Here is a 20,371-nt window from a genome sequence, read left to right on the forward strand (position 1 = left end):
AGCTGCATGGAATGTGTGGCATAATATATGTAAAACTAAAAGCAAAATATGTGTACCTAGGAGGTATTCACAAATTATTCATCCTTCCAATTTTGCTTATGAATGATGTTGATAAATGTGCTTCATGACAAAGTGGATATTTCTGAGCTTGTCTGGACAACTTAGAATACAGACCTTTGGTTAATAAAGATTTTGGTAAAAACTGAGATACTCCCAAGAACCCAGAAATGGACCCACAAATGTATGGCCAACTAATCTTTGACAAAGCAGGAAAGAATATCCAATGGAATAAAGACAGTCTCTTCAGCAAGTGGTGCTGGGAAAACTGGACAGCGACATGGAGAAAAATCAACCTGGGCCACTTTCTTACACCATACACAAAAATAAACTCAAAATGGATGAAAGACCTCAATGTAAGACAGGAAGCCGTCAAAATTCTCGAGGAGAAAGCAGGCAAAAGCCTCGTTGATCTTGGCTGCAGCAACTTCTTACTCAACACGTCTCTGGAGGCCAGGGAAACAAAGGCAAAAATGAACTACTGGGACCTCATCAAAATAAAAAGCTTCTGCACAGCAAAGGAAACAATCAGCAAAACTAAAAGGCAACCGATGGAATGGGAGAAGATATTTGCAAATGACATATCAGATAAAGGGTTAGTATCCAAAATGTATAAAGAACTTATCAAACTCAACACCCAAAATCAAATAATCCAGTGAAGAAATGGGCAAAAGACAAGAATAGACACTTCTCCAAAGAAGATATCCAGATGGCCGACCGACACATGAAAAAATGCTCAACATCACTCATCATCAGGGAAATACAAATCAAAACCACAATGAGATACCACCTCACCCCTGTCAGAATGGCTAACATTAACAACTCAGGCAACAACAGATGTTGGCGAGGATGCAGAGAAAGAGGATCTCTTTTGCATTGCTGGTGGGAAGGCAAGCTGGTGCAGCCACTCTGGAACACAGTATGGAGGTTCCTCAAAAAATTAAAAATAGACCTACCCTATGACCCAGCAGTAGCACTGCTAGGAGTTTACCCAAGGGATACAGGAGTATTGATGCATAGGGGTACTTGTTTATAGCAGCACTCCCAACCAATGTTTATAGCAATATAAACCCAATGTTTATAGCAGCACTCTCAACAATAGCCAAATTGTGGAAAGAGCCTAAATGTCCATCAACTGATGAATGGATAAAGAAATTGTGGTTTGTATACACAATGGAGTACTACGTGGCAATGAGAAAGAATGAAATATGGCCCTTTGTAGCAACGTGGATGGAACTGGAGAGTGTGATGCTAAGTGAAATAAGCCATACAGAGAAAGACAGATACCATATGTTTTCACTCTTATATGGATCCTGAGAAACTTAACAGAAACCCATGGGGGAGGGGAAGGGAAAAAAAGAGGTTAGAGTGGGAGAGAGCCAAAGCATAAGAGACTCTTAAAAACTGAGAACAAACTGAGGGTTGATGAGGGGTGGGAGGGAGAGGAGGGTAGGTGATGGGCATTGAAGAAGGGCATCTTTTGGGATGAGCACTGGTGTTGTATGGAAACCAATTTGGCAATAAATTTCATATATTAAAAAAATAAAAACAAAAATAAAAAATAGAACGACCCTACAACCCAGCAATTGCACTACTAGGTATTTATCCAAGGGATACAGGTATGCTGTTTCAAAGATGACACATGCACCCCAATGCTTATCGCAGCACTATCAACAATAAACAAAGTATGGAAAGAGCCCAAATGCCCATCAATGGATGAATGGATAAAGAGGATGTGGTATATATATACAATGGGGTATTACTTGGTAATCAAAAAGAATGAAATCTTGCCATTTGCATCTATGTGGATGGAACTAGAGGATATTATGGTGAGTGAAATTAGTCAGTCAGAGAAAGACATATATCATATGACTTCACTTATATGAGGACTTTAAGACACAGAACAGATGAACATAAGGGAAGGGAAGAAAAATAATATAAAAACAGGGAGAGGGACAAAATCATAAAAGACTCTTAAATATGGAGAACAAACTGAGGGTTACTGGAGGGGTTGTGGGAGAGGGGGTGGGCTAAATGGTAAGGGGATTTACAGAATCTACTCCTGAAATCATTGTTGTACTATATGCTAACTAATTTGGATGTAAATTAAAAAAAAATAAAATTAACAGAAAAAGAAAAAGAAAAAAAACCTGAGATACTCCTTTCTAAGCCTAAAATTGATCCATAAATAGAAGGATTAAGTGAGGGATCTGTAGCAATTGGAATTGCATGCTCATGGTCTTATGTACCATGTCTCAGTCCCACTGCATCCTGATCCCAACCCTGAGATGAATACATATTAAAAAAAATTTTCACTGGATTCTGATATTGGCCTTTCATTGTTAGGAATACTTTCAGCTGTAACAGAAAATCCAGCTAACAACGGTTTGAGTAAAAAGAGCATCTCTTCTCCCATAACAAGAAATATGTGGCAGTTAGTGTTGGTTCAGCAGCTCAAAGCCATCAGATTTGGCATTTCTGAAGTTTTCTTGACTTTATCTTCATTTTTATGGGACAACTGCCGCTGTTTCAGGCACCAGGTTCATGTTTAAGTCTTGAAGAGGCTGTACCAACTGTCCTCTTTATCAATGAAGCACAAGTTTCCTAGATGTTCCTCAACAGACTTCTGCTTCAGTCTCTTTGGCCAGAAGGGAGCTATAAGGGAGGCTGGATAAATCAGTTTATGTGCTCTAGCTACTACGGAAGGGGCAAAATTAATTCATAATGGATATGGACTAACCAAACAGCTGCAAATGTTCCAACTTCCCTTAGCAGGCATTTAAAAATTTCTTCCTTAATTAGACACAGTCAGAAATTTACTCCAAGGAGGATTTCCATAGCAGTGGGGGAAAAATAATTCTATCTTAAAGATTAAGATCTCAAGTAATCGTTAGAGCAAACCTTAACCCTATATGTAGTAACTGATTTTAGGAATCTGGGAAGGCTAATTAATATCTTCCCTAATTCTTCTTCATCCACTAATTTATGCTTGAATTTCCTGTTTCATCCTTAATAACCCTTTTATTCTAACTAAAGCATACAGAGCATCTCTGAGGGAACAGTGGTAGATGCTAACCAGAATTTTGCAATTATCTATGAAGTGAGGAGCTACAAGCAGATTTTTAAGAGGATTAAGGAAACCATTAAGGTCCTGAAGGGGGTAGAGTGTGGGAACCAAAGACAAATTTCATCCCCTTGACAATTTTGTCCAGCACTAATTCTTTTATGTAACTCATCATAATGTTTTATATATTATCTATTCCTCTAGTAGCCAATAGTTGAATTAGATTATCTGATTTACTTATTTATTTTTTGCAAAAGGGTAAATACCAACCAATACATGTTCCATCTCATCTCCCATTACTTTCCTATAGAAGCCAACGGGACTTTCCTGGCTAATCTCAAAGTATACTGTGCACTCTCCTGCTTCTACATCATTGCCCAGAGTATGTCCCACCCAGAATGCCCTCACTGACCACTGAAATCTTGCTCATTGGTCAGCACCATTTAAAAACACTCCCTTCATTGTTCATCCCTTTCCGCATACATAGTTTGGAGTTTCTCTCTGTGGCACTAACCATATCCTACCTGGTATGGTGTATGGAGGATATAGTGTTACAGCCTTATTAAATCATAAGGTCCTTTTTCAATGAGATTGACAAGTAGTCGTCTCTCCCGTACCTTCTATGACAACTCTCTTCCATGACATTATAGGCACTTCATTGTTAGCTTATTTGTTTAATTTTTACTCTGTTTTACTTTATTTGTGAACAAATGTAGAATAAACTGTGGAGCAAATGAGTACAAGCAGCCCAGAGTCCCGGAGTCCCTGCCGGTTCCTGCCGCAGTTCTGCGGTTGCCTGCCTCCTCTTTCCTTTCGACATGACAGATGCCACTGTGTCCTTTGCCAAGGACTTCCTGCTGGGTGGAGTGACTGTGGCCGTCTCCAAGACCAGGGGAGCACCCACTGAGTGGGTCAAGCTGCTGTTGCAGGTGTAGCATCTCAGCATTGCAAATCCCCGTAGATAAGCAATACAAGGGCACTATGGACTGTGTGGTTCATATCTCCAAGGAGCAGGGAGTCCCGTCCTCCTGGCAGGGTAACCTGGCCAATATATATCATCACATGCTTCCCCAACCAGGTTCTCAACTTCACCTTCAAAGATAAACACAAGCAGATCTTCGTGGGTGGTGTGGACAAGAGAACCCAATTTTGGCACTTCTTTGCCCGGAATCCAGCATCAGGTTCCTTTGCCCAGAATCTGGTAGCTGGGGCCCCATCCTTGTTTTGTGTAGCCTCTTGATTTTGCCCTTACCTGCCTAGCAGCTGATGTGGGCAAAGCTGGAGCTGAAAGGGAACCCCGGGACCTGGATGACTGCTTGGTTAAGATATACAAATCTGATGGGATTAAGGGCTACCAAGGCTTTAATGTGTCTGTGCAGGCCACTATCATCTACTGAGCTGCTACTTCGGTGTCTATGACACTGCAAAGGAATGCTACCAGATCCCTAGGATACTTACATCTTTATCAGATGTATGATCCCATAATCTGTCACAACAGTTGCTGTGTTGACTTCCTTTCCATTTGACACTCTTTGTGGCTAAATGATGATGCAGTCAGGATGCCAAGGAACTGACCTCATGTACACAGGCGTGCTTGACTGCCAGAGGAAGATTGCTCTTGATAAAGGAACCAAAGCTTTTTCAAAGGGGCATGGTCCAATGTTCTCAAAGGCATGGGTGGTACTTCTGTGCTTGTCTCGTATGATGAAATCAAGGAGTTCGCATAAGTTATTTCCTGGTTTCCCCCCTGTGAAAGGCATGTTGTATTATATAACATAGCTTGAGCATTCTTGACAGACTGTTGACTCTTTATCAATGGCAACTATTTACTGGATGAAAATGGGAGTAAATCTGTGCCTTGAAAAATCACTTACCTGAACAAATTTCCCAAAACATCTGGAGTACCATCACCAAGTAGTATGTGTATGTTTCTTGATGAACAGCTCACTTTTGAGACTTTGAGTTGTTGCTGTTGTTCTATTTTAGAGATATCATTGAAAATAGTAAATGAAGGACTATGTTCTCTGCAATAGATAGTAAACAAGAATTCTGAGTATTTGGCACTAAAATGTGATGGCCAGTAATTTACTTAGATACTTTCTCAGAGTACTAAATTGCTAACTGTTGTATGTTGCAATGATCAGTTCCTGTTGGTTTGTTTTAGCAGCTCTTCATTAGGTAATGGTCAGTAGTTAAACTGGATTCTTCTCTCTTTGTCAAGAGAGTGGATGACTTCATAAAACTGCAGTGTTTCTGTATATTATTAATAGCATCTCACTTTTTCCCCATGTACTCATTTGCTCCAGGCAAGATTGATAATGTTGCCTGTTCTTCAACTTAAAACAGATTCACACTAAATGAAAGAGACATTTTGTCAAAATGTGAGAGATAACATTGATCAGAGAACTACTGGCAGTTCTTGACCAGGATGTTATCACTCCTGGGTCCTGCTGTCTAAAGATGTTGCCAATATAATAAATCAAGACAGTCTTATCAAATCATTGTGAACAAAACATCACTGGAAGAATATTAATTTAAAAAAAAAAAGTCTAATACAAATACATGGTAATTTCAATTTCCTTCACTTAGGACCTGTCTATCCTGACACTTGAAACATTTCAAGTGACAGGCTTTGTATTTAAAAAAAATAGATTTCTTTTTTATCAAGTTGCTGATGCAATTTTTTTCACCCACAGAATCTAGGAATTCCATGAATTTCAGGAGCAGAAACAGTCCCAGGCCAGGAATAAAGTAATTGTTAGACTTTCTACCAGAGTCCAAAATGGTTCTTGAATTAAAGGGATGCTAGATCTAACCAAAATAAAGGAGAATTTCCATCTAACAGTTTCAGAGGTGTTGTGGGGCTTCTAATTTATCCCTCTGCCACTGTCAGTGCTCCTAAGACTGTGTGTGAAACCCCAAGGAGAGGCCTGGAAAAAGTCAAATTAAGGGGGAGACAGTTTCAATCACTTCAGGAATTCAAAATGAAATTGAATGCTGCCAGCCCCACCTCCACCCCACAGATGAGGATCATCCAATTACAAAATTTCCATCCAATCTTTTTTTCAAAATCCTCGCCTACAAATTTTGTTTTCCCTTTCTTCTTCTTGTTCAGGCTTGGATTCCCTTCAGATCTGTGATGCTGTCTTTATTTCACAAAATCAGGATCCCTTACCTTCTGAAGACTGATTTACTGATTTGAGAATGATCCTTCTTTTGCCAGGGTGTCAATAAATTGTCCAAGACTGTGTTCCTGAAATAGCTGAAATCATTTTCAGGCCAAACTCTGTAGACATTACATTTTATTATCCTAGAAAGAACCACAAGACATTAGTCACTGCTAGCTGCATTCCTATGCCATGAAAGACTTTTCTTACTTCTGTTTCTATATTTGTGAAAGTGCCCCAGTTTTCTCAACATTATTTAGGACAACAAGTCATCACACTCCTATACTATTGTCCATTCTGTGCCACAAAGACTCTGATAAGCTCAGTGGACATTTCCGAAGGGCCTGGTTCTGAGTCATATGAGGCTTTGTGTGTTCTTTACCTCTTGTTTGCGGTCAGTGACCAGGACAAAATGTCTCAGTTCTTCAGTCTTAGAGGCATGTGAGTCTGGGAATCCACCAGCAAGGTTCCTTGGCTCAATCTTCTTCAGGTGATCATTTCTGTGAACAATCTCCTTCTGCTTCATTATGGTGTTCTTGGAAGCCCCTCAGCAAGAAGCCTATAGTAAAAAGAAAGTATACCTCCTTAGTCACCTAAAATGAAGAAGCTATACTAGTATTTGCCTTTTATATTCTGCCTTTTCACATTTGCATTTATACTGTGAGCATTTTTAATATCCTTATGTATTTTTAAAATGTGAGTTGAATAGTGTGTAATATTTTCAAATATGACTATTCAACAACTTATGTGCCAATTTATTTAAATTTTGGCATTTAGGTTTATTCTAGTTTTTTTCATTTTTTATTATACTATTAAAGCTTTTTTAATTAATTTTTTTAAAAAAGGCAATATACACTTTAAAAAAACCTTCTTTTTAATGTTTATTTACTTTCTAGAGAGATAGTGTGAGCAGGGGAGGGGCAGAGAAAGATGGAGACACAGAATCCAAAGCAGGCTCCAGGCTTTGAGCTTTCAGCACAGAGCCTGACATGGGGCTCGAACTCACAAACTGCAAGATCATGAACTGAGCTGAAGTCATATGTTTAACTGACTGAGCCAACTAGGTGCCCCTAGTATTTTTTTTTTTCATTTTTAAACACAAAATTATAAGAAGTGTCTTATTTTTTTTCATGTCTATTTATTTTTGAGAGAGAGAGAGAGAGAGAGAGAAGGAGAGGGAGAGAAAGAATGTGAATGGGGAAGGGGAAGAGAGAGGGAGACACAGAATCCAAAGCAGGCTCCATGTTCTGAGCTGTCAGCATAGAGCTCGATGCAGGGTTTGAACTCACAAACTGTAAGATCATGACCTGAGCCAAAGCTGAATGCTTAACTGAGCCACCCAGGTGCCCCTAGCTTTTTTTTCATTTTTGAACACAAAGTTATACTAAGTATCTTATTCTTAATGATTTTTTTGGTTTGTTTATTTTGAGGCTTATCTTGGGTTTGTATATCAAAATGCTAACATAGGTTCTTGAACTTTCTCTTTATCTCATCTTAAATTTCTCCTGAGGCTCTATGGGAGTACAATTGAAAATAAAATAGAAGCAGGAGCTTCTGGCTTTCTAACTAGAGGTTTATTGGTTTCAGAAGAGAGGCTGTGAGGGGCTGACTCTCAGGGCTGGCTCGTTTGGCAGAGGAAAGAGTCCCTCTGGGCAGTAGGACAGGCCTGAGCTTCTCTGGCTTCATGGAGACAGCTGAGAAGATAGTAGGTGCTCCTCATTTTGAACCCAGAGGTAGAAACTGCCCTGAATCTGTTTTTTTTTTAAGTTTTTAATGTTTATTTATTTTCGAGAGACAGAGAGAGACAGTGTGCAAGCAGGGGACGGGCAGAGAGTAAGGGAGACACAGAAACTGAAGCAGGCTCTAGGCTCTGAGCTGTCAGCACAGAGCCTGATGTGGGACTTGAACCCACGAACCATGAGATCATGACCTAAGCTGAAGTCAGACACTTAACCAACTGAGCCAACCAGGTGCCCCCTGCTTTGTTTTAAAGTGGATTAAAACCATGGGTCATACAATTGGATGTATTTGTGACCTGGGAAGTGAAAGCCAGTGTAGACACTTGGTCTTAGCTTTGGCACCCTGCCCTGGGTGGAATGGTTTTCTACCCTTTTGATCTGCCAGACTATGCCACCTCTTTTCTTGGTACTTCAGTCCTCTGAAACTTCCACTTATTTAGATGGTTATTACTTGGTGCTACAAGTGAATTCTCCTTTCTGTGCCATCTCACTCTTTATATATCTGGCACCCTCGGCCACTGTCCCTCTGATCTCAGCCCTCACTGTGATGATAGTTTGGCACGACCGTTGAGTCACCTTTCCCTGAAAACTTCCTATCTCAAAGTGCACTATGCATCCTTTCGGTTTCTGTTTGAGGGCTTTCTCCAGCCCTGAAGGGGTCTGTAAGACCCTGCTGGGCCCATGCACAAGCTCAGTCCAGAAATTCAGGGTAGTTAATATTTGTCAACAAACGTGGGCTGAGAGCTAGGATCTAAGGACTACAATCACCTATTCTTTGTACCAGTGACAATTCTAGGACATCTAGATTGCATGTCCTTGACACCCTCATTACCCACTGAAGAGACTTTAATAATGCTCCTCTTTCCTTGTCTCTCTCCTCCTACCTCATTCTTATGTCCTGGGATCATGTCCCAAATGAACTATCCTCACCCAAGTCCCTGTTTCAGCCTCTGCTTTCAGGAAGCAAACTAAGAAAACTGGCACAGAAGTGGTTCTTAAAAGCCACTTCTCAGAATTGGATCATAGAGCTGGCTCACTCATCAGTCAGGAACAGTACAGAATGGCATTGTCAGTGGTAAGTGCGCAGGTAACCTCTAGGCTGCTCATAACCGCCAACAAGTTATAGCATACAATTACTAAGATGTTCCTCTGTGTTAAATTCAGAGAAGGCACCGACACAAGTAAAAGTGATGGTGTACAGGGGGTGGATTGCTGCCAACTTAGGCTAAATCTGATTCATTGCCTAGTTTGCTACATAAAGTTTTATTGAAGTACAGCCATGCACATTCATTGATGCAATGTTTATGGCTGTTTTCATGCTATGACAGCTGAGTTTAGTAGTTGCAACAGAGAACATAGGGCTCACAAGCCCTAAAATATTCACTATCTGGCCCCTTACAGAAAAAGTTGGCTGACTCCTAGTGTGTAGCATGGGTTAGTCTCTGTCAGACCGGATTGCATGCTTGTCCCCAGAGTTGCCTGTAGAATAGTATCTGATCCTCAACTAAAGTTACAGTTGACTAACTGAGATGAATTATATCTTGCAACCACGAGTCTGTGAGTTGTATGGGGACAGAATGTGATTACTTGTCAGCATTGTATAGTAATAATAATTGGGCTCACCGATTATGACTTTTTAACTGGTTTCAGTGGGACCTGGGGGGTTTTCAATGTTTGAGGCTGGTCACATGGCTGGAATGTGTTTACATAAATACTTCACTGAAGAAGACACCATGAGCATAAATTAGTGCTATTGGTGTCAGAAGTAGAATGGCTAAAATTATCCCTGACTCACTTTGTATGGAGAAGTGGCTAAGACTGTTTTCGGGGAAAAAGAGTGAAGATGATGTTATGGATTGAATGCTTGTGTTCCCCCAAATTCACATATTGAAACTTTAACTTCCATTGTGATTGTATTTGGAGGTGAGACCTTTAGGAAGTAATTAGGTTTAAATGAGATCTTGAGAGTAGGGTCCTCAAGATGGGACTAGTGTCCTTATAAGAAAAGGAAGAGAGCTTATAAGAGCTTATAAGAAAGCTTATAAGAGAGCTTATAAGAAAAGGAAGCAAGCCAGAGCTTGCTCCTACACTCTCTCCCTACACACACACACACACACACACACACACACACACAATGAGAAAAGGCCAGGTGAACACACAGTAAGAAGGCGACCCCCTCTAAGCCACCAAAGTGTGCTCTTAGCAGACACTGGATCTGCTGCATCTTGATCTTGGAATTTCCAGTCTTCTGAACTGTGAGAAATAAAATTCTGTTGTTTAAGCTGCCCAGTGTGGTGCTTTGTTCTAGCAGCATGAACAGAGTGACACAGATAAGAAGAGACGAAAATGAATTTTTTATGCCTGAAATGGTTACTAAGTCATCCTTGGTTTGTGAAGTCGTAAAAACTTTGTGCTTTGTGATTGGGGAAAACCTAATGGTACTTAGAGATGATAGATATGGAGCCTAGGGGGACACAAAAAAATGAACCAAGAAGGATATGTAGATTGACAGGAAAGGGTGAATTTTGTTATTTGCTTCATTGCTGCCAGACAAGAGATAACCAAGATTATTTTTGTTTATTACTATTATTTTTTGTGCTTGGCCCGCAAGTGAAGCTCCAACCAAGGGAATTTGAGCAGATAGGATTTTATTTTTTTTTTTAAATTTTTTTTTTCAACGTTTTTTATTTATTTTTGGGACAGAGAGAGACAGAGCATGAACGGGGGAGGGGCAGAGAGAGAGGGAGACACAGAATCGGAAACAGGCTCCAGGCTCCGAGCCATCAGCCCAGAGCCTGACGCGGGGCTCGAACTCACGGACCGCGAGATCGTGACCTGGCTGAAGTCGGACACTTAACCGACTGTGCCACCCAGGCGCCCCCAGATAGGATTTTAGAGACAAAAGCTAGTCTTGTTTGACTGCTAATCACAAAACGCATGATAAACACGGGAAATGCTACAGAACAAGAGAGCATGGAAACTAGAGGCTATACAGTTAAGAAAATGAGCCACTTTGGGGTGCCTGGGTCGTTTAGTTGGTTGAGCATCCGACTCCTGATTGCGGCTCAGGTCATGGTCTTGCAGTTCATGAGTTCGAGCCCCACGTTGGGCTCTGCACTGATGGTGCAGAACCTGCTTGGGATTCTCCCCCTCTCCCTCCCTCTCTGCTCCTCCCCTGCTCAAGCTTTCTCTCTCTCTCTCTAAAAATAAGTAAATAAACTTAAAATAAAGGAAATTGAGCCACTTTATTGATGGGTATAAGCAGTTCCCTGGGGAACAATTGTTAAGACTGTTACTTAGAATTAGTGATCCATGTGTGGATTCCCCGGCTCCAGATAAAGCCAGGAATGGGATGAATGGAAAATATATTTGGGTTAATATAGGGACTAAAAGTATAGCCATTTTTTGTAGAAATGAAAACCTCACAGGAGGGACAAACATTCAATCTTTTGTATTGGATTAAAGGAGGAGTACATCACATCTGCAAGGAAGAGTGGAACTACCCATCCCATCTGGCTACACTTGGCCACATGGTAGCAAATGACTTACTACCCAGTGGGTGAGAGAGTCTCAGGTCTTTACTGTTCAAATGCCAAGTGATACAAATGAGAATGGGTGAGAGAGAAGGCACTCAGACTATAATTGCTTCCAGCAATATGGGTATGCTAATTTAGTTACTTATATCTGATTTAATAAATGATAGTTGGAAGGTAAAATAATTGCAGCCACTAGATTTTGTGGCATTTTATTACACAGCAATATGCGACCGTTAGATAACTAATAGAATATCCCATGGTGGATTACAATGTGGGGACTTTGGTAAGGTCTATTAAGAGTCTCAGGGTTTATACCTTTAGGGATGTGAAGGAAGGTTATATTTGTTCTGGTAGGGAACTCCCATCTTTTGAAATGCAGGTCCCAGTTTCATATGGACCCTAGAAAAGACTGAGTGTTAGGTCATGGGGCACCAAGTAAGATACTATAAACCCAAGTTGTCTATCATGAGCTGGATAGTATCAGACCCATGAAGTAACACAATTGTATGTGCACTGTAGTGATGCATTGTACATATATAAGAGTGGGCCTGGCCAGGTCCAGAATGCACAAGTAAATTCTTTGAATTGCTATCCCAGTTTCCCATACACCTACGTTTATTGAACAAATGCTTCTTCCTCAACTCACAACATGCCTCATGGAAGGATTCCTAAGGCCAATTGATGAAAGAGAGAAAATCTGAGGACTAGCTCCCAGATGGATTTATTCAAATATTCTAGTTCTAATCTGAATGGTGCTTAACTGAAGCCCCACTCAGTAAAGTCCTGAAAGACAGCGGTGGGGACATCCATCAAATGGGTAAATCTTTGAGTGGTGCACTTGGCATTCCCTCTGTGTGGTTATAGAAATAGCTCATGGTAAGGATGTAAGAAGAAGGCTGACCAGTGGCAAGTCGCTTGGAAGGAGCAAGATCCAGTATAGTGAAATCTGGGAAAGTGGCATGCAGGTAGATTTTTTGGTGAAAGGGCACAATGTCTGAGAACTTTGTATTAACATTAATGCCCATAGAGAGCACCCATCACAGAGAAGACAATCGTCAGGCAGACTAATACAGTACATAAGCCAGTCTCTATCCTCAGGCATCCCATCTTTTCTACAGAGGACCCATGAAGGTAGCTATGGTGGCAATGATGGAGGTTATGCATAGGTCTGAAGCATGGGATCCCACTAATCAAGACTGATTTATCTATTGCCATGGCTGAATATCTAACATGTCAGCAAAGAGGCCAGTATTAGGCTTTTAAAATGGTACAATCAACCTTCTACTTGAAACAAGTTGATTATATCCGATCCCTTCCACCCTAATAAGGGCAGAGATATGTCCTTAACAAAATGATCAATTCTGGATTTGAGTTTTCCTTGTTTATTAATAATGGTTTGGCCAGCACCACTGTTTGAGAGCTTATAGAGTAAGTTATCTATCAAAAGGATATCTCATACATGTTGTTTTCAGACCAAATGATAAAAGTGGTAAAAGAGGTACAACACTGTGTGCATGGCAATGAACTCCATTTATCTAACCACATATCTCACTATCCTGAAGCAGATGACATATTAGAATGGTGGAATGTCCAGTTAAAGCTTAACTAAGGTGCCAGCTTGAGGTTACCACTGGCCAAGTGTTGGGGTATTGGGTTGGGGTGCTGTCTTCTAGGATACAGTATGTGTATTGAATCAACAGTAAATTTATGGGGGCTATATTTTCAATAGGTTGACTAGATAGGTCAGTCAAGAAACGGGAGTTGGATTGGCCCCTCTTGCCATCATTTTCAAACACCACTTGTGGAACTTGTATTATCTTTACAACCTTAACTTCTGCTTGAGCAGAGGCCCTAGTGCCCTAAGGAGAAAGCATTCATTTCCTGACAAGAGAAAGACAACTAGGGGCTTAGATGTCTCAAAGATGCTGATCTATATAACTTCTCCAGGAAATATAAATTGGAATGATAACAAAAATAAGAAAAATCTAAGCCAGATAGTGGAGGAGGGAGATAATGAATATCAATTTTTGCCTTGGGGCCAGTTGCAACAACAAGGACTTCAGTTTTTTCACCTAATCCCTTGTATTAAGTCTTTGCAGATATTGTGGCTGGTCATCCCCTTGCAGAAGCCTTGTGACATACTGGATTTAATGAAAAATCCAGTTTTGGAGCAGTTTGGAGGAAGGCAAGAGGTGGATTGTATCAGGCAACCCTTGTGCACAATTGCACATATTCTAAGCCTCACATTTTACACCAGCCATTGTAATGGCAAGCAGATATGCTTAGATTTTGACAAACTCCATGAAGCTGAGACTTGAGAGTGACTTATTTTGGACTTCATGATATGTACTTCTTGCTTTTTGCTCTGTGGTTCTTCTGATATGAGAGTATGGGATAATTTGTATTAGCTCAACACCCACAGTATGCAATTAGAAACTTCAGGAGAGTTAGGTTTTTGGGGCCACACTTGATCAATGTAATATAGGAATGAATGGACAAATGTATCTTCCTTTTGTCTTCTGAGCAGATAGCTCTGAGACATATTTCATAAAATTCTTTGGACAGTTCCATAAAATCAAGCAACAGTTGCCTGAAGTAATGGCTAACTTTATAATACATTTCATTTTTTTTCTCTTTCTCTGTTCAGTCTCCCTGTCCCTCACACCTGCTTCCTAGTTCACATTCTCAAACCACTGTATGCAAAGCTTTATCACAAAGTAAACTTTAAAAGGGAAATATATGTTAGAATTATTTATTGATATGCTTTTCTCCCTATGGAACTAAAAATTTCTTGAGGGCAGGGACCATTAGGTGCTCAATGGATGTTTATTGAATGAATTGAATCGAGAAAATTTCAACATGCTAATTGTTTTCCAAGTATGGCCTTGGCATGATCTATTCTCACAACAGAGGAAAATATAAATGTCCAAGGATGGGGCGCCTGGGTGGCTCAGTCGGTTAAGCGTCCGACTTCGGCTCAGGTCATGATCTCGCGGTCCGTGAGTTCGAGCCCCGCATCCCGCGTCGGGCTGTGTGCTGACAGCTCTGAGCCTGGAGCCTGTTTCAGATTCTGTGTCTCCCTCTCTCTGACCCTCCCCCGTTCATGCTCTGTCTCTCTCTGTCTCAAAAATAAATAAACATTAAAAAAATTTAAAAAAAATTGTCCAAGGAAATTAAATTTGTTTTAAAAAGGAAAATTTCTTGTTAAAACAAATTTGGGTGTCTTCACCATTGTCAATTGTCTGAAGTCTATAAGGCATGGGGCAGTTAAATAGATAGGTCAATAGAAGAAGGAATATCTTAGGACTAGCTGCCATGGTGTGGCCTCATTGGGGAAATAATTAAGCATGATAAGAATAATTAAAATTAAAAGACAACTTCCAGTTACCAGAGTTCAGTGGCTTTGTCACACATGAGGGAAAGAGATACTTTAGTGTAATTACAACAGTTAAAATAATAGCTGCCATTTATTTAGAACCATGTATGTGATAGGCACTTTTCTAAGTGTCTTCCGTATATTCTATCAGTTAATCCTTTCCATCTCATGAGTTGAAACTTATAATTTTTATATATACGGAACCTTAGGTATGAAAATATTGAGTAATTTTCCCAAGTTCACAGAGGAAAAAATGAGTCAGGACATGAAATCAGACTCTCTTCTCTAGGATGTTTCTATCACTGCAGCATAGCTCAAAGATACATGTGAGTGGTCCATCCATTCTTCACATGAGCTTAAGGTCATATCTAAAAAGTTGAATGAATATCACTTTAAACTCTCTGACCCAACATTCCTGACTCTATATTCCAGATCAAGAAAAAGTAATATTTAATACAAATTAAAATGTAATAAGAGTGAACCTAGATATGGAATACAGAAAAAACCCAGGACTTAATTTTTTTTTTTTTACCTTTTGTGCTTTATTTTTTACTAGGATATCGAATATTAAAGGTACAAATAAAGTAGTATGCAAAAATGTCTGTACCTAGATCTGCCTAAGTTCTGAGTCTGTGCTTTTGTTGACTCGACCACATGAGTATAATTTAATAGGCAAGATACAGTATGGAAGTTCACAGACTTGACTTTTAATCCCACTAAAGCTATCAATAATTTAAACAAATTCTTGAGACTCCTGTGCTTTAGTTTTCTCCAGCTGTCATATGGTTACCTGCTCTCCATTTAACCACAGGGTTCTTGCAAGGTTAAAAAGAATGTGGTTTGAGGAAGCTGAAAGTCTTTTTTAAGTGTTTAGCACTATTAATCATGACTTTCCATCATTAAATTTATTATGCATCTGCTATATGACCCGACACTGTTCACTGTATAAGATCATCTTTCCTATAATCAAAATAGTCCTCAAACCAAAAAATGTTATTATGACCCTTGGGGTGAATGCAATATTTTCAGAGATGACACAGTGAAAAAAATGCTTAAACCTCTAAGAATGCATGAATGTTTTCTTTTCCTCTCTTTAAATATTAAAGAAGCCATTTAGTGTTCTGGACAAATGCTCCTTTTGGGTGAGGTTCATAGCCTCACTGGTTCAGTTTCTCTTCTCTTGGAAACTTTGTGATGGTTTGTGTAACTAAAATCCTTAGAACACTTGTTCATGATGTAGGAACAACGTCAAGTGTAGCTGCTGGTCAAATTCCTATTTGTCTTCCAACCCAATTTATCTGCCACAAGAATGGCCAGACTTCTCTCAAACTGAAATGTGGGCAGTTTCCATACCAATGCTACAGAAGGATACTGTGCCTCCCTGTTCTGTTCACACCAGGAAAGAAGAGGGAAAGGAAGAAATCACCTCAGTGGGGAGAGAAGTAGAGACTTAATTGGAAATCAAACTGAAGCAAAAACATAAAAGGACTGTAAACTCTGAAGGGGATGGACTGGATCTTCCTTATGTCTTTATTCCTAGGATACAGAAAAACATATTGTAAGCATTTTAGTAAATGACTTTAAAGGAAAGAATAAACAGACATTTGGCCTAAGAAGGTCCATTCCTTAGACTTACTAAAGGGAGTAATTGTGAAGCTGAAGTTGGAAAATCAGGATTCAAGTCTGGCTTCTTCACTTGTACTCTGTATATTTATTGAACTTCTTAAGCATAAAACTCATTTATAAAATAGAGATAAAACTAGCCCCCATATAAGTGACAGAGAAATCTACCTAAGATGCAAATCTAACCAAGACACTCTTATTTTAACCTGATAGCCTCCAGGATCAAGTTCAGGTTCGCTAGTGAATCACAAAACCTCTCTATGATCTGGTCTTTCCTTTCTCTCAGACAAATAAACCCTTAAAGCTACAAAGTGAAGTGAAAGGGGAATCTATAAGCCATAAGAGCCAGTTGAAAGAACAGTCATGAATATGTAAGACAGAATAGTTCTCATAATATCAGGCCAGTGATGGAGCTCTAGACATCGAGATATTATTTGCATCACTGCAAATGATAGAAAACCCTACTGTGCTGACTGAAATAGATGGGAAGGGATACCAAGTATGAAAGCCCCAAGAAAGGAGGCAAGCTGACATTTTCCAGGAAGGAAAGCAACCAGTGAGGGACACAAAACAGTGCTAGAGAGAAAGGCAAAGATCAGACCAAAACACCTACAGCTCTGAGTGCTCATGTTAACCAGTTTGAATTTTATGATATATGACTAGCATAAGGTTGAAAGGTTTTTAAGCAGGTTAGAACAAATATGAGGTGAGAGACAGGAAGGAATCACAATTTTGGCTTCACAGCCATTTGAATGGTGGGGACATTTTCTGCATAGAGAAGGTGGAGAGAAATGGATTCTTCTGGTTGTGGGGGCAGAGGGAAGGAAATCAAGAGTTTTATTTAGACGTGTTACAGATGGCCATTAGACATCACTGTAGATAGGTTTAGTAAATATGAAATCTTGGAGTCTGAATTTCAAGAGTGGCATGTAGACTGGAGAAAACCTTTCTTTCCCTATCAGTTAGGGCTTCTTTCCAATGTTTACCATGGAGGCTTTCAAACTCTTCTCCTGGAGTCATAGGGTTCTCAGAACGTAATAAATTGAGGAAAAATTCAAGGGGATGGAGCTCTTTTAACACAGCAGCTCTTGTTTCTTTTCTTGTTCTTTAAATTTGTTCTCTACGTATGGATTCCATGTAAAATTTCATTTTAAAAAGTGTCTGAAAGTTACACCATAATTATAGTTAACAGGTACACAGTGCTTACTATGTGTCTGACACTTTTCTAGTGTGTGTGTGTGTGTGTGTGTGTGTGTGTGTGTATTCTAGAACACACAAATTATATATATGTATATATATTAGATATATACACTAATTTAAGTATCACAAAACCTTATACACTAGACACCATCATTAACCCTATTTTATGTTGAGGAAAATGAGGCAGAGAGCTGAGGTCACTTACCTAAAGTCTCAAAGCTAGGAAGAGGTGGAGACAGAGTCTGGTCAAACTCCTCACCACTAACACCACAGAATAATACTGAAACTTTCTCAACAAGGTACATAAATCTTTAACTTACTGTGCTGCCCCATGGCTTATAGAAATACTCCAAGCAGCCCATGCTCCAACTCGCCTGAACTGTGACCACTTCTCCAAGTCGTTCATACTCTTGCCTCTAAGTCTTTGTTTATGCACCCTTCCAAACCCAGCTAAACAGATGTGTTTTCATAAAGGCTTGCTTGGCTCCCCACTTCCTAAGCACAGAGAGAATCACAACCTCCTCTGAACTTTTAGAATGCTCTGTTCACAGTCCAATTACATCAAGCGTGATTTTTTGTGTACTGGTCTGCCCTCTACCTTTCCCACCCAGCTAATTTCTCACCCACACAGAGATTGTGAAAGCCTTAAGGACAATCTCTCTTGTTTAAATGAGCTTCGTAAGGTTTCTTCACTTTGGAAACTAATGGTCTAGAGATACATATAGATACAGAAGCGACTACAACCCAATAAAAAAACTAGAACTTCACAGATTCTTAAAAAATTTTTTTTTACCTTTATTTATTTTTCAGAGACAGAGCACAAGTGGGGTAGGGGCAGAGAGAGAGAAGGAGACACAGAATCCGAAGCAGGCTTCATGCTCTGAGCCATCCACATAGAGCCCGACGTGGGGCTAGAACCCACAAACTATGAGATCATGACCTGAGCTGAAGTCGGACGCTTAACCGACCAAGCCACCCAGGCACCCCTAGAACTTCAAAGATTCTTAAATCAGGCTATTTATGTTCAAATCCTGGCCTCGCCACTTGCTTCCTAAATGGAGAGAAGTTATTTAGCTTCCATTTGCCTCAGTTCGTGTATTGGTATTATGCAGATAGTATTACCTGTTTCATCATGCTGTTTTAAGGATTTAACAAGACAGGTTACCCAACAATGACTGGCATGTAGTATGTATCTGATAAAGGTTTGTTGTTAATATTACATTACCTTTATTATAACAACATATTCCAATGTTTTCCAGAGAATTACATTTTGTATTTCTAGCACTTGTAACTATGAATGGCATACGTATGCTTTTTTAAATGTTTATTTATTTTTGAAGGAGAAAGAGACAGGGTGTGAGCAGGGGAGGGGCAGAGGAAGACACAGAATCTGAAGCAGGCAGGCTCTGAGCTGTCAGCACAGAGCTTGATGTAGGGCTCGAACTCACAAACCGTGAGATCCTGACTTGAGCTTAACTGACTGATCCACCCAGGTGCCCCGGCATTACATATTTTTGAGTGAATGACTCAGTTAATGGATACCCATTATCCCATACCCATTGAATTTATTAATGCAACAAGTATTAATTGTGTATCTACAATGTTCTATTGCTATGCTAGCTTCTGGGGTTGAATTAGATAGGTAAGGTTTCTGCCCTGTCATGGATTATAGTCTCACTAGCATTGGGCATGGGTGGCACAAACAAATAAATAGGAAATTATAAGATAATGATAAAGGAAATAAGGGAAGTAAAGAGTGCTATGAGAATAGAGCAAACATCCTTTCTTATATTTGGGAGGTCTAAATGTTACCTAAATTAATACTGGCAGCTAGCCAGGTCAGTGAATGAGAGAAATGACTGGATGTTAAGCAGAGAACAAACAAATGTTTTGGAAGCTAGAAAGAACAGGGCCTATGGGAGGAACTTCCTTGGGATTAGATACAAGGCAGCAGAAAGAGGTTCAGGTACTGAAAGACCTTGTGTCCATTTTAGTTTGGCCTTTATTCTTAGAACAATGGTTAGTTACTGAAGGTCTCAATTAGAAGAATAACTTGATCAGAATTGTGTTTTAATAATATCATCCTGGGTTCAGTGTACAGAATAAATTGGACAAGGCCAAAACTGAATGCAGGGAGACCAATTTGGAGGCTCTTTCCAAAGTCTGGGAAACCAAGAGAGAGTGGACTAAGTGAGTGGAAGTGAGAATGAAGAAATAAGGGCTGGAACTCAATCATCAAGGCCTGATGATAGTTTGGAAATGGAGTTGGTGAAGAGGTGGGTAAATGTAGCATGATGTTTTACCTTCTGAGAGACAACTGAATAGATGGTGGTACTGGGCATAAGGATACCATGAGGAAGACACACAGTAGCTGGAGCTGGTGAAAGGGTGATGAGTTCTATTGTGGATATACTCAGTCTTGGTGGCTTATGACATTGAAAAGAAAGCAGCTAGCTGAATTCACCCAGGGCTTAGGTTTTACCAGGCAGTGATTAAATGAATAAGCAGCAAGATGACTGAGGATATTGCAAGGATTTAATAGAAGTGGTGGTTTATAGAATCTAACTAGGTACAGAAAGAAAAGAAAACGGAACATCTGGATAAACAGA

The 20,371-nt window shown here is 39.9% G+C and overlaps 1 pseudogene; it reads left to right on the top strand.

Annotated features, from left to right (window-relative positions):
- The first annotated feature begins 3,939 nt into the window (after positions 1 to 3,939).
- Positions 3,940 to 4,848, top strand: LOC131483865 (ADP/ATP translocase 2-like; annotated as a pseudogene).
- The last annotated feature ends 15,523 nt before the right edge of the window (positions 4,849 to 20,371 follow it).

Source organism: Neofelis nebulosa, chromosome 8 (genome assembly GCF_028018385.1).
Source record: "Neofelis nebulosa isolate mNeoNeb1 chromosome 8, mNeoNeb1.pri, whole genome shotgun sequence".
Taxonomy (NCBI): domain Eukaryota; kingdom Metazoa; phylum Chordata; class Mammalia; order Carnivora; family Felidae; genus Neofelis; species Neofelis nebulosa.